At 38.2% G+C, this 20,935-nt stretch overlaps 1 protein-coding gene across 1 annotated transcript in view; it reads left to right on the top strand.

Annotated features, from left to right (window-relative positions):
- Positions 1-8: 8 nt before the first annotated feature.
- LOC126083318 (aldehyde dehydrogenase 1A1) overlaps positions 9-20,935 on the top strand; it is a 169,003-nt gene continuing 148,076 nt past the window's right edge. The window contains exon 1 of the mRNA XM_049896928.1: positions 9-176. The gene's annotated coding sequence lies outside the window, so the exon portion shown is untranslated. The remainder of the gene's footprint in view (positions 177-20,935) is intronic.

Genomic DNA, 20,935 nt, shown 5'->3' with positions numbered 1-20,935 from the left:
GCAGGGTCTCTGGAGATGGAAATTGATCTTTGAAGAAAGCAGGGAGAGAGAGAGGAAAGATGAAAGGACAATCATTTAAAAAAGACCTGGTGACAGAGGTGGAGTCGAAAGCTATGTAGCAAGGAAGCAAGAAACAGCGAAGGAAGGAGACAGGACCAGCCGACAGAGGAGTTGTCGTGAGTTTCAAATTTCCTCTCCCTAAGTGCTTTAAAAAAAAAATATTTTTTTTTTTTTTTTAAGTGCTAGTGCTACGGGCCTTTTGCACCAGGAAAATGGGCACAGCCACTGGGCTCAGCAAGCACAGGAGCAAGGAGGTGGAGGCAGATACGCAATAAGTAGAGTGTAGGTTTAACTTTCTCATGGGGTTTGCTAAGTTCCTGGGGCGTCTTCCCAGCTGGACAACATGCATTGCCTCAACTAGAGTTTGCTTTGGTGTGAGAAAATTCCTATCTGCACCACGGAACTTTTTCCAAACCTGAAAAACCCAGTTTTCCCACTTGTTACCTGGTCAATGGCCTGTTATTCTTTGGCATCTCTCTGTCTGGATGCCTGCAATTTATTAGGTAACAGCCTATTTTTCAAGCTATTTTTTAAAGCATGGTTTGGGATTGAGCTTTCAATGCCAGTTTTCAATGAGCATGCCCAAGGATGATCATTGATAGTCAATACTTTCTTATGTAGACAAGAAAGCAAGCCCAAAAAATGAAGGTAAACCTCCCATACCCTCAAGGGTAACATTTAAGCCTTGGGTGACAGAGTCATATTCACAAAACATCATGGATTTCTACATATCAAAACTCTGGAAGTTACACGTCCAAAAATCTGACAAGGGACCCACTGGAGACGTTTCTTTATGATACTTCAAACAAAACAAACAACAGAACAGCAACAAAAAGAAACCCTTGCCATGGAGTTGATTCCAACTCACGGCCCTATAGGACAGACTGCCAACATCTTTCTCCTGAGGACAGGCTGGTGAGTTGGAAACCCGACTCTAGGTTAGTAGCCCATGGCTTAACCACCGGGTCACCAGGGCTCCATCATCATACTTAGCTACTAAAAAAAACAAAACAAAGTTTTATTCCTAATATATATATACTTTTTCCATTAAGTATCTCTTCTGATATAATACCACCTTGGATTACTTTTTAAAAAAAAAATCTGAAATCATCAGCTAGTAGAAACACAAATTAATAGATACTATGTATCCCTGGTGGCATAGTGCTTAAGCGATACTGCTGCTAACCAAAAGGTCAGCAGTTCGAATCAACCAGCTGCTCCTTGGAAACCTCATGGGGCTGTTCAGCTCTGTCCCATAAGGTTGCTCTGGGTCGGAATTGACTCAACAGCAATGGTTTTTTGGGGGATGTAGCCATATCCAGTTCTTTGCCTGAGTACTCATAGACAGTTGTTAATAATTCCTTGACAATGTGTTCTTTGAAAAGTTTACAGACATTGGATATAGGAGAGGATAATGGTAATTGCCTTGTCTCTTGCCTTCCCATGGGTTAAGTAGGAAATCCATCCAGAATAATAACTGTGACAGTTAACATTTATTGTGTGCTTACAGTGAATAGGCATTTAAAAGTGCTTTCTATATTACTTCAGTCGTTTCTCATAGCCAGCCTTTCAAGGAACTGCTATTCTTTTCCCTTTTTCACATATGATCAATTATTTTTTTATTGTTTTCTTTTTTGTTTTGGTTTTCATTGTTGTTATTGTTATAGAATTATAAATAACACAATATTTGCCATTTCACCCTTTTTTCTGGTGTGGAACTTAGTGATAGCAATTACACTTCTCAGGTTGTGCAACCATTATGCTTAACCAATCCAATTTTCCTGTCACCATAAACATAAACCCAGTACTTCCCAGAGAATAATTCCTTCTCTCCCTCCTCCTTCCCACCCCAGGTATCCACCAATAGCCAATGGTCTCTATTTACTTACTCTTCTCTTTTCATATAAGTGAGGTCATACAGTATTTGTCCTTTTGTTACTGACTTATTTCACCCTACGTAAAGTCTTCAGTCCATTCATGTTGTAGTGTGTATCAGAACTTCATTTCTCTTTTTGGCTGAGTAGTTTTTCCATTGTATGTATGTACCACATTCTGTTTATTCATTCGTCTATTGATGGGCACTTCGGTTGTTTCCATTTTTTGCTATTGTGAATAGTGCTACAATGAACATTGGTGTACATGTGTCTGCTTATGTGCTATTTTTAGGTCCTTAGGGTATATACCTAGGAGTATAATTGCTGGGTCATATGGTAGCTCTGGAAACCCTGGTGGCATAGTGGTTAAGAGCTATGGCTGCTAACCAAAAGGTCGGCAGTTCGAATCCCACGAGGTGCTCCTTGGAAACCCTATGGGGTAGCTCTACTCTGTCCTATAGGGTTGCTATGAGTCGGAATCAACTCTACAGCAATTTTTTTTTTTAATGGTAGCTCTATTTTCAGTTTTTTGAGGAGTCACCATAGTGTTTTCTACAACTGTTGTACCATTTCACATTCCCATCAGCAATGGATAAGTGTTCTGATCTCCCCACATCCTAGCCAACATTTGTCATTTTCTTTTTTTTTAATCATTGTCTTCCTAGAAGGGTGAGATGATACCTTGTTGTAGTTTTGATTTGCATCTCTGTAATGGCTAATGATGATGAGCATCTTTTCATGTGTTTGTTGGCCACTTGGATATCCCCTTTGGTGAAGTGTCTGTTCATGTCCTTTTTCCATTTTTTGATTGGGTTATTCGTCTTTCTGTTGTTAAGTTGTAGACATTTTTTATATGCATTTTAGATATTAGACCCTTATTGGATATATCATTCTTAAAGATTTTTTTTCCCAGTCTATAGGTTGTCTTTTTACTCTTTTGATAAAGTCTTTTGATGAGCATTTAAGTTTTTAATTTTTATGAGATCCCATTTGTTATTTTGTCTTCTGCTGCTCCTGTATTCATTCCTATGTTTGATAATCTATCATTAAAAAAAAAAAAAAACCCGCAGCTTCACCCCTATATTTTCTTTCAGTTACATATGATGAATTCTGAGGCACAGAGAAGTTACAAAATTTGCCGAAGCTAACGGCGTGTAGGTGATAGAACAACAATTTGAACTCAAGTAGTCTGACTCTGGAGCCTGGTGGCACAGTGATTAAGAGCTCAGCTGCTAACCAAAAGGTCAGCAGTTCAAATCCACCAGTCACTCCTTGGAAACCCTATGGGGCAGTTCTACTCTGTCCTGTAGGGTCGCTATGAGTTGGAGTCGACTTGATGGCAACAGGTTTGACCTGGTTTTATGGATAGTATGACTCTAGAGCCTGTGCCTTCAACCACTGATTATACCACCTTCTAGTGGAGAATTTTTCAGCTAAAACCTGAAGATTCCACTGCTATCGGTCACCACTCTTACTGATGTATTTCATAACACAAGAAATAATCGTGTAAGATTCATGGAGTTACTCCTTCAAATTAGGTTGTAGATTATGGGCTCTGCAATGGGCTCAAACATACCTACTATTGTAAGGACGGTGCAGAACTGGGCAACGTTTTGTTCTACTATACATAGGGTAGCTATGAGTCAGAGCAAACTGAGTCAGAGCGGACTTGACAACAACAATGCACGCACTAAATGGCTTTGGATGGGATATGGTATTTGCTACGCTTGCCCCATGGTTGGAGAATTGAAATCAGTTCATTCAGATTATTGCCTATTTTTCTTTTCATTTTTCCTACGGGAAGCAGTTAGTAGGGGCACTGCAGCCAGATTTCCAGGGTTCAAATTCAAGTCCTGTTATTGCATGAATTTGAGCAAGTTATTAAATCTCTCTGCCTCAGTAGTTCTTATCAGTAAAATGAGGACTTTTAGCAGTATCCTAGCTCATAAGAAAAAAATAGGACAGTGAAAGGAATAAAAATGAGTTAATATCTGTAAAACGTAATGTCTGACACATGATAATCATTCAAAAGACAGTAGCTTCTGTTGGTGGTGTTGTTATTGTTAGTATTATTTTACAATATTTAAAATATCAAATATCCTGTTGTGAACTAATTTTGTTCTTTGGAGTATGTCTTGGTTAACTTATTTTTTTGGCAGAATAGTTTTTCAGTATTGGCATAGTTATTTGGGATTGGTCAAATTATTATAAAGAGATGGGTCATTTTGATCCTTTTTGTAAATGAAAGGTCAATCATTAATGTGGTGGCCCTCAGGAAGATATGTCCACATGCTCCTTCCCAAAACCTGTGAGTATTACCTTATATGATAAACCTGTTGTTATGGAGTTGGTTCCAACTCATAGCGACCCTATAGGACAGAGTGCAACTGCCTCATAGGATTTCCAAGGTTGTAATCTTTACAGGAGGAGCCCTGGTGGTGCAGTGGTTAAGTGCTCAGCTGCTAACCAAAAGGTTGGCAATTCGAACCCACCAACCGCTCCACAGGAGAAAGATCTATCTGATTCTGCAAAGATTTAAAGTCTTGGAAACCCTATAGAACAGTTTTACTCTGTCCTGTAGAGTTGGTATGAGTTAGAATTGGCTCAGCGGCAATGGTTTAGATTATTTTTGGAGCCTTTACGGAGCCTTTAGATTGCCACATCTTTCTCCTGAGGAGTGGCTTATGGGTTTGAACAGCTGGCTTTTTGACAAGCAACCAAGTGCTTAAACACTCCACCACCAGTGCTCCTGCCTTACATAGTAAAAATAGTGAATATTAACTTATATGGAAAAAGATGTGATTAAGTTAAGGATTTTGAGAGGAGGAGCTTAACCTGGATTACCAGGTTGGGTCCTAAATCCAATGACAAGTGGGCTTAGAAGAGGGAGATGGAGATATGATAGACACACATAAAAGAGGAAAACACAATGTGACCATAGAGGTAGACATTGGAGTGATGCAGCCATAAGCCAAAGAATGCTGGCTGCCACTAGAAGCTGGAAGAGGCATTCTCCCATAGAGCCTTAGGAGGCAGTGCAGCCCTGACAATCCCTTAATTTAGGTTTTTAGTCAGAAGGTGATAGAATAAATTTCTGTTGTTCAAAGCCACATAGTGTGTGGTAATTTGATATAGCAAACTTAAGAAACTGATATAGTCAGCTTCCTTTTATCTGTGTAACCTGAACATGATCTAACAGTGATTGAGAACATAACAAAAGCTCTTCTGGGAAGTCCACTCCAAATATTTGGATCACCTTTTTGTTAATGGAATAAGTATTTGATTTATGAAGTTACTCAGTTTAAAAAAAGACTCTACTAAGTTGGACACTGTACTCAGCCCTGGGGATAGAAAGATAAAACAAAGGGAATGATACAGAGATAGATAAACAAACAAGATATATAGTTATAAAAAAAATATAGAAACCATAAAAGAGACATGCTAAAAATATCCTCAGGCATTAAGAGAAAAGGGTGGTTTATGGAGAAGATGGTATTTGAAATGAGTTTTAAAGCCTAAATGAGAATTCCCTAGATGGCAAGAAGAATGAAGAGATGCTAAACAGAGAAAAGCATTTGAAAATGTAGAATGACTTAAAAGAACTTGTCATGTTTAAGAAATGTATTGAGATACAAAATGGCAGGATATGAGCATAGAAAAATCTTTCTAAACCAGAAACCTCAGAATGATTCCTGAACCTTCAGTCTCCCAAGCTAATCACTTGGTCTTGTGGATTCAGCAATCTGTGTATCTCTCATTCTCCTAGCCTCTTTATTCTCAATTGCCATTACCTAGTTTTGGTCCCTGTCAATTCTTTTCCGGACTATTTTCATAGCTTTCTGTATTAATTATGATTGCAATCAGTAGCCAACAACTAAAATGGCTTCAATAAACAGAGTTCCTATTTATTACACAACAGAATGTCTAAAGGTAAGTGACTGCTTCCGTTGGGTCTATGACAGTTGGCCTGATATCTCTGCCATTCTTTGGATGTTTCCATTTGGTTGCTAACTGGCTGCTGCAGCTCAAGCCATCACATCCACATCCATCCCATTCTATCATTCAAGAAACCCAAAGTGTTCCCAGACACCCCCACAGACTTCTGCTCAAATCTCATTAGTATCAGAGACAGTAAGAAAGTGAGTATTTCACTTGGCATAATGTCACTGCAAAAAAATAAAAAATAAATAAGGTTCAGCTGGTTAGAAAGGGGGATAAGCTGGACATTGGGAAGACAACCAACAGTGTCTGCCACTTCTTATACTTAGTGGTCTTGTCACCAGTTGCGCCCCCAACTCATGCTCCACTCCACTGGTCTAATCTGCTCCCTAATAGGCTGATCTTATAAGTCTTCATATTGTGTTATAATTATTTTTCACATCAGTTGTGCCCCCTACACACTGATTTTTTTTTTTTTTTAAGGACAAAATCCCTACTGTAGTCATCTTCCTGTTGGATAAAAAAAAATATGGATCTATTTAGCGCATGTTCTTTAACATCTCCTTCTGTAACTAGGATTACATAATTAGGATTAAATAAGAGATATAAAGTATTCACTGGGAGGAGATGTTGGCTCATAGTAAGTGTGTAATAAATGTCATTGTTGCTGTTGTCACGTTTCACTGGATTAAGCATCAGGGATAAAAAGGAGCAGCAAGACTTAGTGCTTCCCTCCAGGTGCGTCTTTGATCTAATTGTTATCCCAGGTGTTTGCAAAGGTTGTTACCACATCTGTGCAGGTGTGATAATTATCTTATAAGGGCATATTACTCTTACCCTATTAAAGAGGTGTTCTCCTTCTGTTGCTCCTGTAGCAATATACGTTTTTGACCTCTGTGGGTAAACGCCTTGGCTCTGCTGGCTCTGTTGCTCTCAGGCAGCCTTTTTGGTAGTCTTCTGTGGTGCTCCCCAAAGCTACCCTCTCTTGGCCATTTGTCCCTCTTGCTCTTCTTTTCTGCCCTCTATTTTCTTTTCTTCTAAAGGTTTCAGACCTTTTAGTCTTCAAATAAAGCCTAGGCTTAGCGTTGATACCCACATCTCCCTTTGCTGTGTCTCTGGTCACTCTGCCCACTTGGCTGTTGGAGTGGATACTGTGGGGCTTCACCAAGATCTGCTCTTGGGGGTCAACACATCCATCTTAGAGCCACTGGCAATATCTGTTGCTGATGACTCTCAACTGCAACCCCCCAGAAATTTTGCCCTTGGCTGCAGGAAACGGCCTCATTCAAGATTGCATCTCCTTCCAGGAGTAGCCTGCAACCAGTGATTGTTTGATGCAGAGATACAAAGACCTTGCCAACTTGATTCAAAATGGGAAACTCTGAAGGGTCTTGTCATTCCAGCTTCACGATTCTGGGGAGCTCAGCTGAGGCTTGGTTGCAACTGCATCTGCATTGTAGGTCAAGTTCTTTCTCTACTTTGCTCATGCTTTACAAGTGTATCTCCTTAGAGTTCTCAGTAAAACTTCTACATAGAAATCTCCATTCAGACTCTGACAGTCATAAAAACCAACACAAATGTCTATATCTATTCGGAAGACTTTTTAACGTTGCCCCTCCATTCCTATCACACCCACATATATACCTCCATACATACACATATCTCAGTGTACTTCACAACAAATAGGAGGCATCCATAAAGTCTCAAACACAGGCCACCTACATTTGCCTTCATCTCAGAAAATCAACTTAAATCTCTTTACCAGATATGCATATAGAATAAAACCAATTTGTTAACCATTCTGATATATAAAATAGAATTTGGTGCAAGAATTAAAAGTAGCCATATGAGGACAAAGTATGACAGATGTTTGCTGGGTATGTTTATTTGCCCCTACCATGATCCACCATTTGTTAAGAATTAGCATAATGGGCAATAAAAGATTAACTTCACGATAACTCTTTGGGAGCTACCAGATAAAGGAGGAGGAAGCAATAAAACATGAACATTTTAAACCCACTCCTGTCATAACAGTGTGCTGTGGACTGGAGGAAGCTCTGCTCTAGTGCCTATACTGTAAAAACTATTTGATTTCATCCAGCCTTAGAATATGTTAGTTTTTCAAAATGATTGTCAAAATTCTGTACATTTACCTAAAAGAGTGAATGTGTTAGTTTACATCATTCCATCACACCCAGAGATAGAGTAGGCTTAGCCAAGGGTGTATTTGAGGCTGAGTTGTAGCACCAGTGGAAGACATACAATAATACTTTTGTTGACAGTTGTTTGAAGAATTGCTCTGCTTACCTAAGTTTTCTCTTTTCTCTCTTTTTTTCTTTCTCAACAAATAAGCACTTACTTTGTTCAGTGCTAGGGCTACAAATCTATTCTCCACATCTGACTGAGACCCTATTTAAGCAGAGGGTACTATGTCTGGGGCTGAAAGGAGTGTTTGGTTTTTTCACAAACAGCCCAACTGATAGTCTCAGAGCCTGAAAGAGAAAAATAAACACATAATTCTTTCATCTTGTATCGGAAACTCTTCAACAACTAGACAGTAGTAGTAAACCAAAACCAAGCCAAACCCACTGTTGTTGAGTTGATTCTGACTCATAGCAACCCCAAGGTCTTTCTTCTTTCCTGGAAATTTCCAAGACTGTAAATCTCTATAGAAGCTGACTGCAACATCTTTCTCCATTGGAGCTGCTGGTAGTTTCAAACCACTGACCTTTTGGTTAGCAATTGCTTTCTCACTGCACTGCCAGGCATCAGTGGTTATTAAGATAGTAGTAAAGAAAACAGTAATACATTGATGTTTCTAGTACTCTCCCTATGTATTCATAAGCATGAGACCCAATATTTAGCCTGACTTTGTATAGTTTGTAATTCATTTCAATAAATATGTATTGAAAAGTTTGCTACAGATGGTATTGGGCTAAGTGTTAAGGATACACAAATGTAACTTCTAGCTGAATTCTAATTTTCTGCAAGTGAGAAAGCTTATTCCAGTGTTCGTATCAAATGAAAAATGCCGACTAATGCCATAGAGCCAGGGAAATCTTTCAGAATCAGAGGTACCAAGTGTCTGATTGTCTGGTCTTGGGATGATGCTGAAAGTGGAAAGGTTGCTTGAAATTCTGTATAAACAGCCACTTCTTGGTGTTGTTGTTAGGTGCTGTTGAGTCCACTCTGACTCGCAGCAACTCTATGCACGCCAGAACGAAATACTGGCCAGTCCTGTGCCATGCTCACAATTGTTGTTATGCTTAAGCCCATTGTTGCAACCACTGTGGCATTCCATCTTATTGGGGGTCTTCCTCTTTTCCACTGACCCTATACTCTACCAAGCATGATGTCCTTGTCCAGGGACTGATCCCTCCAGATAACATGTCCAAAGTATATAAGACACAGTCTCGCCATCCTTGCCTCTAAGGAGCATTCTTCCAAGACAGATTTGTTCATCCTTTTGACGGTCCATGGTACATTTCCTATTCTTTAACTTTTAAAAGTTAAATTTAACTTTTTAGTAAATTAAAAGAGCCACTAGATCCTGATTATCTCCCCATTTGAGCAGGTAGGAGATTGTCTCTCCTCCACCCTAGCAGAATACAAGCTCCCAGGGCCTTAGCCAGGTGAACTGTGGACTCTTGAACACCCAGCACAGTCATGGGGTAAGGGCTGGCTGAGGGAAATTTGCCTTATTGAAAACTACATTTCCCAGCCTCCATCACAGCTAGAAGTGACCTGTTAAAACCCATTGCAGAGTCCAGCTGGACTCATAGCAACCCTATAGGACAGAGTAGAACTGCCCCAAGGGGTTTCTAAGTAGCAGTTGGTGGATTCGAACTGCCAACCTTTTGGTTAACAGCCAAACTCCTAACCAGTATGCCACCAGGGCTCCAGAAGTGACCAAGAGGAAGTAAATAAAAGCTATTGCATGGAACTTCTCTTATAGGGATACTATGAGTCAGAATCAACTCCACAGCTATGGTTTTTTTGTTTGTTTGTTTTAGGACATGCCTCTTTATTCCCTTTACTCCTTCTTTCCTGGAAATTAAATGTGGTGGCTTGGGGATGAAAGCCATTTACTAAGGAAGGGAGAGCAGAAAACAGAAGGATCCAGAGCTACAACACCTATCCTGAACCTCTTCCTACATATATCATGTTACCTGAGATGAAAAACAAATTCCAATATCTTGTTTGAGCAATTATTTTGGGGGGTTATTATAATCTTAATTTATCAGAATTTCTCAATTGTAAAATTTGAGAGAAAATTCTAATGTTTGAGAGTGCCCCAATCAACCAGCTGGTCTCTGCTCTGTCACTGTATATGAATCCCTTTGTTTGGTGTAACTTGCTCACATACAGAGCTTCCATTCAGCTCTTTGGTAACTAGTTCTTAGGTTTGAATAATTGGTAATAGGAAAGTCTATAACCTGAAGGACAGAGGCAACAAACAAAACAAAATGGGAGAAGGGATTCAGAGGAAACAAAAATAATTCAGGAAGAACAGATTTAAAAACTGTGATTCCTATTTTCAGGGCAACAAGTTTATTGCCTCTATGAAACAAAAGCAGAATACCATTGGTTTGGAGAACCAAAAGGAGCCTTTTTAAATTTTAAAATTTATAACTCAGAAATTGAAAACTATATCAATTAAAAAACTGGACCATAAGTCCATGAGATTTTTGAAAAGAATAAGACTGGAAATAGAGAAAAGCTAAACAAATGAGCTGAGGCACTCAGCTATTTATCTACTTACTGGGAATTCTGGAAGGTGATAAAATGCAAGTGGGCTAATTATTAAAGTAAAACTATAAGAATGTTTCCTGAACCTAAAGGGATTGAGACTCCAGTTGGAAATGACTCATGTGGAACCCAGCACAATTAAAGAAAAACAACTCACACTAAGACATGTTGCCGTGACATTGCGAACACCCAGAACAATGAGAAAACCCTACCAGTGTTACAAGTGGAAGAGCAGGGCACCCACAAATGACTGGAAACTTGAATGGCATCAGACTTAACAGCAACCTCATTGAACAGTAGACTACAATGCAGCAATGCGTTTAAATTTTGATGGAAAAATATTTCCAATCTGGAATTCTACATTGATCCAAACTCTCAAATCAAGTGTAAGGCTAATAGAGTAAAGACACATGTTGACATGAAAGTACTAAAAAATATTTTCTTCCTATGTAGTTTTTTTGTTTTTTCTTTCTTTTCATTTTTGGAAGAGAGAGTATTTTACCCAAGCAAGCAGAAGCTAGGAATAACGTGAGAGAAAAATGGAGATAATAGTAGTGACTGGAAGTCCCCAAATAAAAACTGGACAGAACTAGAGGGAAATGAACTTCAACAGAGCGAGATGATAGGCTAACATAAGGAGGCTATCCCAAGTAAAAAAAAAAAAATAAATGAAATGTCCACACCATCTTATGGAACCAAATCTAAACAAGTCAGGTACTATATTATAAAATTTGAGACTTTTCAAAGAATATTTTCTCAACAGAAATTGATAATTTTATTAGGAAAAAAAATAGTGGCCTAAAAAATTGGCTTAATTTCCATAGACTTTTTTTTAAGAACCATGACTGACATTCTCAAAACTAGAATTGTCAATAATTAGACTTCATTTTTCAGTTCATAATTTCAGACTACAGTTACTAACTTATTTATCGTGCATTCTTGATTCAGCTGGTACAACTAACTTCCCTGGGTGGCTTAAATGGTTTGAGAGTGGCTATTAATGAATGGGGCACTGGTGGCACAGTGGTTAAGAACTCTGCTGCTAACCAAAATGCTGTGGCAGTTAGAATCCACCAGCTGCTCCTTTGAAACCCTGTGGAGCAGTTCTGCTCTTTCCTGTAGGGTCGCTATGAGTCAGAATCAACTGGACGGCAACGAGTTTACTAACCAGAAAGTCGGCAATTGAAACTCAACCAGAGACACCTTGAAAGAAAGGCCTTACAATCTACTTCAGAAAGATCACAGCCATTGAAAATTCTATGGAGCAGTTCTACACTGCATACATGGGGTCACCATGAGTTGAAACCTACTTGATGGCAACAGTTATGGTATAACCAGAAAAAATAAACACGTGGTCAATACTATCTTCCAAGAACCTCCTCTTGTCAATTGTCAAAAAAAAAAAAAAAAAAGTTTAGTTTAGTTTGATCCTGTATTCATTTTTTTATTGCTGAACATTATGGAGCTGAGTCAACTGAGTTTTTTTTCTTTTTTACCCTTTATTTAAAAATTGCAGTGTTTGAATATTTGAAATTTTCTTAAATAAATATAAAAGCCACTCTTAGTTAATAAGAACAATTTTGAAGAATACTTGGCCCCAGGAGTAATTACTATGACTGTGCTAATAGACCCGAATTTCACCTGAGAATAAGTGAATCCATGTAGAGGGCTGAAAACAAACTCAGGAAGTTATCTAGTTCAGCTGTTCTAAGAAGGACTCACTGTTCCAGGAAGATGGCCCTTTATTATTTTATTCTGTTTTCTAAGTCTCTCATTAGAAAGAGTCTACTCAATTTCTTAATAATACTATTTCTGGATCAAATTGCTTATGCTACAATATACACTTTTAAAAATTCATTTATTCTTATTCTCTCTACTTAGGAAATAATACAGTCCGTTCCTAAAACATATGTTTCTGTTAAAGAAATTTGCTTATGGCTTTTAGGAAAATCAGGCTATTTTAAAGAGGAAGTTGGATTCATTCAATTTGTGATTTTCCCAGCACAGTGATGTTTTTGAAGTTATCAGGGACAAACTCTTTCAGTTAGGAGAAATATTATCAATATATGAAGACTTAAAGAAAAATTTTTTTTAAAAAACCCTTAAATTCTGTAAAAGAGTCTTACTAGGTAGCTGCTTTCTTAGAAATGCTTTCTTACAACATTTAGCTATTTGGTGAAATTAAGAGTGTAGATGAAAGATCCCCCAAAACGTTTTCTCTTGTGGTTTAAAAATTTAAAAAGTGGTTGATTAAGACGTCCATACACTAAATCAGATTTTTTTTTTAAAAAAACTTTGATAAAACTGGTCTCTATGGAAAATAAGGACTTCTTTGATCCTCATCTCTGAGGTGGACTCATGAGCCTAGGGTAAAGGCTGCCAAGAGTGGGATCATGAAGCTGGGTGCCACTGCCAATGGCGATTTAACAGTGCTCAAAGCTCTATTAGGATTAAGATCTTTTTTTTTTTTTTAGTAGGTTACAAAAAAAGCGTACATTTTGTGTGGTCTGCCTCTAATCCTGTTTTTCTAATAAGCCCTGTTTGTATACCTTTTTGCAGAAATCCAGGCTTTCTTGGAACAGATAAATTGTACTATAGCAGAATCTAGAATGTACCATTTTTAAGGATTGTTTGCTGCTTTATATAAATTAGTGAAACAAAATAGGACAAAGAACTCCCATATAGATTCTTCACCCAGTTTCCCCAAAAGGTAACATTTTATGATATTTGCTTTATCATTCTCTTTGTCCCGACTTTTAAGGGTAAATTGCAGACAAGATATCTCTTTACTCTTAAATCTTTCAGTGTATATTTCCTTAAGAAAAAAAAAAAAGACATCCTCTTAAATAACTACAGTACAATTACTAAAACCAGGAAATCAACTTCGATACAATCAAATTTTTTTTTCTGGGTTACAATCAAATTATCTTATTAAAATTTCAGCTCTTTTTTTTTTCAGAATCATGGTTAACTCAATTCTGATTGATAAAAGTAAAAAGTCCCCAGAAATAAAAATAGCTTCTCAATACAAAATGGTATTGCATCTAAAAAAAATAAGTAATGAAATGGTAATGCTGCTACCCCCAATGAAATTATGACCATTAACTTAATAGCATAAGAAATGTACCATAGCTCAGATATCTTTGCACACTTTCAGAACCAAAGTCCTGGAAAACCTATGGCTTATTAAAAAAAAAAAAAAGGAATAAATACTGATACTCAATGACTTTTCACAATTTTATTTAGTCCAGTATTTTTCAAGCTATGGGCTTAGCTCATTTAGTAGGTCGTGACCAATGTTTTTAAAAAGTGAAATAAAAACAAATGAAAAATATCACAAAGTATCATATGTAATTAATATAAATACTGATATGTAAAAAATGTTAGGGTGTGTGTGTGCATATACACATGTATGTATGTGTCTCCTTTGGTATACTGTGTGGAAACGTAAATTAGCTTCTTTAATATGACACAATCAGGAAAGTTTGAAAGCCTCTGGTTTAATCAGTGTTAATTTCAAACTTATTTTTCCCTCAGTTAGTTATTGCCTACAAATAACAAATGCATTTTTTTCCATTAATCTTTTTTTTTTTCTCCTGACCATACGAGATATTTCTGAGGCCTTTTTCAGCTTTCTGCCACCACACATACCCCACTCTAACTTAGAAATGGTGTTTTTTGCTTGTTTTGTTTTGTTTTGTTTAAGCTTTCTCTTTAATATTGAAGCAGTTTCAGCTAGCATACCAAGTAGTTGTTTCTTTTAGCTATTAGAGTCTCTCTTGCCTGCATCTGTAATGATCCCAAGTCTTTTCCTACTTGATAAAATTCGCCTAAACAAAATATCGATTTGTCTCATTTGCTCACCATTGTATATTGAGTTCCTAGCCAATAGTATGGGTTCTGTAAGAATTTGTTAAATAAATAAATGCATGTTCTCAGAACTTATGAACAAGACTGATCTTGTCTACTGGTATACAATGACCATCTTAAAATATCCCACATTAGCAAATTGTATAATCTCATCGTTCCCCTGATATTGTACAACTTAAGGGGTAAGGAAGATAGGAGATCTCTTCTCTATTAGGATTATAATAGGGCTGGCTGCAAATTAAATCCAATCAGCAAAGATACATGTTACAACCTGGATGAACCTTGAAAACAGTGTGCTGAGTGAAGCATCAGACACCAAACAACAAATATTCTATGATTCCACCCATACAAAATATCTAGGATAGGCAAATGAACAGAGACAAATGTTGATTAGTGGTTACCAGGTGCTGTGGGGAGGAGAGAATGGAGAGTTATTGCTTAAACCGGGGCCACTGAGTTTCTGTTTGGGGTGATGAAAAACTATTGGAAATGGATAGTGCTGATGAATGCCTAACATGGTAAATGGAATTAATGGTGAATGTAATTATCATACACTTAAAAAGGGTTAAAATGGAAAGTTTTATTATACATATTTTATGACAATAATTTTTTTTTTTAATCTGTCTAGCAGAAGTGTTTTCTTTGGCCCATTCATGTTTGTTCATTTCCTACATTTAGGTATTAGAAATTTTCACATTAAAAGCTTAGCTTGTCTTCAAAAAGCCTAAGGCCTGGCAACACCGTCTGGCTGAATCTGGATGGTGGCTGATTCATGTAGGTGGGTCCCGTGTGTGTAACTATTTTGTTTCCATTTGTCTCCCCTACTAGACTATGAGTTCCCAGCAATCATCTCATCTCATGTTTATTAGTCAGGGCTTAAGATATCTGTGTAAGTTAAATGTATGAATTATGAATGGGCCAGGGTGATTCAGTTTCATTTTGAAAATGACATTACATAACTATAAGGTTCAGTTCTCTGTCCTTTTTCATTTCATTTGGAGTCCATCCCACACTTATCTAAACTCATGGTTCCAGCTACCGTCTCTGCCAGTAAAGCTAAATCCCTAACCCTGGACTTTCTTGTGGCTACTAATCAGATAACTAACTGTCTCTCAAATATTTCACACTCGATGTGTCAAAAGCTTAATGTGTTATCTAGCCAGAACATACTTTCCAATGGACTGCCCCCCCCACCCCCCATTTCTTAATGCTACCACCATCCTCCCATGCATACAACAGCCCAGGCTCACCAACTGTAAACGCCTTTCTCCCCAACCAGCTACATTCTGTGAGTTACCAGTTCTAGTAATTCAGTCTTCAAAATAGCTAATATCTCTTCTTGTTTCTCTTTTCCCTGCCTCTACACGGGTGTTAACCAAAAGGTTGGCAGTTTGAATCTACCGGCCACTCCTTGGAAACCCTATGGGGCAGTTCTACTCTGTCCTATAGGGTCACTGTGGGTCAGAATCGACTTGATAGCATAGGGTTTGGTTTTTGTTTTGGGCTCATGGTCAAGTTTTATCACCTTGTTAGGCACGTAATTGCTCTCCTCACCTCAGGCCTCTTGACCTTGCAATATAAGATTATTTATAACATCAACAAATATCTAACGCCCACCACTGCCTTAGGAGTTAGAGATACAGCACTGAACAACAGTGAGATTCTCTATCCCCATGGAACTCGGACCCAATGAGGAATACAGGCAAACAAAAAAATAAATACATAATAATATAATTTCAGGTAGTGACCAATTATATGAAAAAAGTAGAATAAGAGGGTAACAAATGACAGATTTGAGAGGTGTAACTCTTTCTTTTTTTTGGAAACCCTGGTGATGTAGTAGTTAAGTGCTACAGCTGCAAAATCCGCCAGGCACTCCTTGGAAACTTTATGGGGCAGTTCTACTCTGTCCTACAGGGTCGCTATGAGTCGGAATCGACTCGAGGGCACAGGGTTTGGGTTTTTGGTTTGGTTTAACTCTTTTTTTTAATTAATAAGCTCAACTCTTTCAAGGTTTACATGTATATGCACTTAAAGGAAATTTATTGCCTACAGTTTCCCAGATTAAATGTCCTGAAACATTTACCTTCAGGTCATTTCTCTATTTAAACATATTCCACAATTATTCATTTATAAAATATATGGGATAAAGTCCAGCATACTTAGTTTAGAACGGGGCTTACAACAGGTTGGTTCCAGTTGGAATCCCTGCTGAGAATTTGCATTTCTAACAAGTTCCCAGGCAATGCTAAGACTGCTGGTTAGGGACCAGTTCTGCGGACCACTAGTACAGTGGTAGTTTTATTATACATAAGAATCACCTGGGGATCTTATTAAAACATAGATTCTGATTCAGTATTTCTGGGGTGGAAATGCAAATTATCAGCAGGCGTTCAAACTGGAGCAAACAGATTTAGAGTTGCTTAATCTGGCCCCAACTACTCTTTCTTGCTTTTTAGTTTATGAACACAAAACTCTAACAATATTGCTTAACTTCCCGTCCTTTATGCTTGCCCATTAGATTGGCCTATTGTAATTTTACATCTGTCTGGAGCACACCTACTTTTCATGGTATAGTGCAAAAGCCATCTCTTTGGAGAATTTTTTCTTCACCACCATAATCTCTCTACCTTAGACCATCCAGTAGGACACAGAATTTGTTGTTTATGTGGCTGTCAAGTCAGCTCGGACTCGTGGCGACCCTATGTACAATAGAATGAAATAGTGCCCAGTCCTGGACATTGTTCATGCTGGTTGGTAAGTTGGAGTCCATTGTCTTGGTTATTGCATCATTCCTTCTCACAGAGGGTTTCCGTTATTTTCTTTGGCCCTCTACTTTACCAAACATGATGTCCCTTTTAGTGATTGCTCTTTCCTGATGACACGCCCAAAGTAAGGAAGTCAAAGTCTTGCCATCCTCTCTTCTAATGAATATTCTGGTTGTATTACGTCTAAGAATGATTTGTTTGTTCTTTTGGCAGTCCATAGTTGCCTTAGTCATCTAGTGCTGCTATAACAGAAATTACCACAAGCGGATGGCTTTAACAAAGAAAAATTTATTTTCTCACAGTCCAGTAGGCTAGAAGTCCAAATTTAGGGTGTCAGCTCCAGGAGGAAGGCTTTCTCTCTCTCTGTTAGCTCTGGAGGAAGGTCTTTCTCCTCAATCTTCCCCTGGACTAGGAGCTTCTCCGCGCAGAGACCCTGGGTCCAAAAGATGCAATCTACTCAGGGCACTGCTTTCTTGGAGGTATGAGGTCCCCACTCTCTGCTAGTTTCCCTTTCCTTTTATCTCTTATGAGATAAAAGGTTGTACAGGCCACACCCCAGAGAAACTCTCTTTACATTAGATCAGGGATGTGACCTTAGCAAGGTGTTACAATCCCAACCTAATTCCCTTTAACATAAAATTACAATCACAAAATGGAGGACAACCACACAATACTGGGGATCATGGCCTAACCAAGCTGGCACATATATTTTGGTGACACAATTCAATCCATGACAATGATATATTTGATAATGTTCACCAACATGGAAGTTCATATGCATCAGTTCTTTTACCCTCCTTTTATATTGTCAAGCTTTCACATGCGTATGAGACAATTGAAAAGACCATGGCCTGGGTCAGGCGCACCTTAGTCATCAAAGCAGCATCTTTGCTTTTTAAAACTTTAGGGAGTTCTTCTGCAACAAAGGAAACCCTGGTGGCCTAGTGGTTGAGCGCTACAGCTGCTAAGCAGAGGGTCAGCAGTCTGAATCCGCCAGGTGCTCCTTGGGAACTGTATGGGGCGGTTCTACTCTGTCCTATAGGGTCACTATGAGTCGGAATCGACTCGTCGGCTCTGTGTTTGGTTTTGGTTTGGTTTGCAGCAAATTGGCAATGTCTGTGGACATAGAATCTACCACTTTGTAATTAGCTGTCTCCTTGTGATTGTATTTTATCTTCCAAGATAGATGGCTGTTTTAGGAGAGCAGCTGTCTTATATTACTTTGCGTTCATCTCATCGACTTGACGGCAGTGGGTTTGGTTGGTTTATTCATCTCATAACCTTACAGAATGCCTTGCATACAAACGTGTCTGTTGAATAAGTGTTGACTGGCCAATTGATTATATGCATTGATCAAAAATCAGCTTTTACGGACATGTAACTCAAATCATCTGCCCCTTCCTCTTGGTGGCATGATAGTTATACCTGATGTAGAATTATCTCTTGAATTGTCTACATATTTATTTTATTTCCCCCGTTGAAAGCTGTGTGTCACTGTAATCCAAATAGATTTTATAGCCATTATTTTTTCTCCAGGATGAAATGTTTTTCTTAATACGATATCAGCTTCCTACACTTGCCACAAGGGGGCGCAGCAGTTCTTTCCCAGGAACCAGAATGACTCCACAGCTTTATTCTCCTACAGGTGCCACCTCAGTGTTTTGCTCTCCCCATACTTGTTCTCATGATGTTTTTCTATCTATGCTTGGTTTTTTCTGCATGTGTTTCACACAACTAAAGGAAAATTCCCTCTTTGCCTTAAATAGAAAATTTTAGTTTGCCAGATTCCATTCCCTAACCACTAAACTGAGAGTTTAATTTGTACCGAGATTCGTAATTCCCTGTTTGTAAAGATGTGAGTATCTAAAATGGCACCAGCACATTCTGCAAAATATCTATTGTTGGCAATAGCAATTAAAGTTGAAGCCAGAAATGATCATTCAATGAAAATCTGACATGCGCAATAGGTAACAAAATTATTTTTGCCCCCTGGTTTGCCTACACTACTGAGTGTTCCCAGTTATTTAATATTTGCCAAGTAGAAGGAAAAAAAAAAAAAACGCTTGACTGAAACTTGAACTTCTAAAACTCTACACATCTAAACTTCTAGAGATAGAAGGAATATTAGAAATAATCTAGACCAAAATCTTCCACTTTAGAAATAAGGACATTAAAATCAAAAAAGAGATCATATGACTAGCTGAGCTAGTTCAAGGGCTCATTCTGGTCTAATGCTCTTTCCATTGCCTCTGTGGTGAACTTAATACAAAGTCAAAGCCAGAGTTTAAACAGAGCGCTACGAAGGCCATTGAACTGGTTAAAAAAACAATGGCACCCATTATTTTCCCACTGGAAATATAGTCAGTTAGTATACTAACTAGTGTAACAATCAGAGCTCAAAATTCAGCCCACATGGTAGCTTCATACTGAATTATGACTAACAAATAAAGGATTTGTTTTGCAGGAGTGATTTAAAAATTTCTCATGAGATACTTTCTAGTGCACAGAACTACATTAAATCCAGGCAACTGATTCTACTGTTCACCATAGTGAACATCTTAGAGAGATAAAGGCATCTAGAGTTTATTACTTACTGCTCATAAAGTTTAGGTTCAGAGCTTTTCACTTTCTATCAGTACTTCGCGGATGATTCTAATTATGCATATGGAGTTGAGACTATGCGGATTCTTGACGCAGCCCATGAGAATGGCTAAGCCTTTTTACCGAGTTAGTTCCCTTGAAGACACAGCCTTCGGGAGGGTTGGACCAGGTCCCCAGAAACTACTTCTAGGCAGCTCTCTATAGATTTCTTATTGTTGTTGTTGTGTGCTGTCAAGCTGATTTCAACTCATAGTGATCCTCATGACAGAGTAGAACCGCTCCATAAGGTTTTTCTAGGCTGTACTCTTTAAGGTCTGAGTCAGAAGTCAACCAGATTGCACTTATCAACAACAACCACAAATCTTTACTGGAGCAGATCACCAGGTCTTTCTCCTTGGGAGCTGTGGATTGGGTTCAAGCTGCCAATCTTTCACTTAAGAGTACCAAGATCTTGTCATAGTGCCATGTAGTCCTGGCTTTCAGAAGCTTCTTCCTTCCACGAAAGAATGGCTGCATAGGAAAAGTGTCCACACAAAGGCTATCTATGCCTAGTTCTGAGTCTGGAATAGGCAGGCAGATTTTGGCCAGCATGTAAAAGATTTTCAACAGTGAATAGTTCTGTTTATCATTTTTCATTCTGTCCTAGTTGAAAAGTCATACTATGTTATGCAGTTAGATAAACAAATAAAATTCTTTACTTATTAAAAAACTCATGGCATTCTTGGGCCTGTGCTCAATGTTATAATCACAGATAAGAATTTGAAAGCACAACGGCCCTCAATAATCTCTTCCAAATACATAATTTTCAAAACATTTCTTCAGTAGTCTTGCCTATATGTTATCAACTGAGAAGACAAACAACTGAATTTTGGAAAAGAGCCAATCAACCAACATCAATTATTGGCTATTGCCATCTTCCCTGGGTGTGACATGTGAAACCAAGTTTAAGGTGAAGCCTAAGACTCATGATAAGGAAGGGTCTGCATCCTGTGTGTGGAGTTTGAGGTTTCATATTAATGCTAGATGGTTCAGTGATACAGGAGTTGCATAAGCTTGCATTGGCAAGTAGAAACA

This window comes from Elephas maximus, chromosome 9, assembly GCF_024166365.1.
Source record: "Elephas maximus indicus isolate mEleMax1 chromosome 9, mEleMax1 primary haplotype, whole genome shotgun sequence".
Lineage (NCBI taxonomy): Eukaryota > Metazoa > Chordata > Mammalia > Proboscidea > Elephantidae > Elephas > Elephas maximus.
This window is presented reverse-complemented; position numbering and strand designations above follow the sequence as displayed.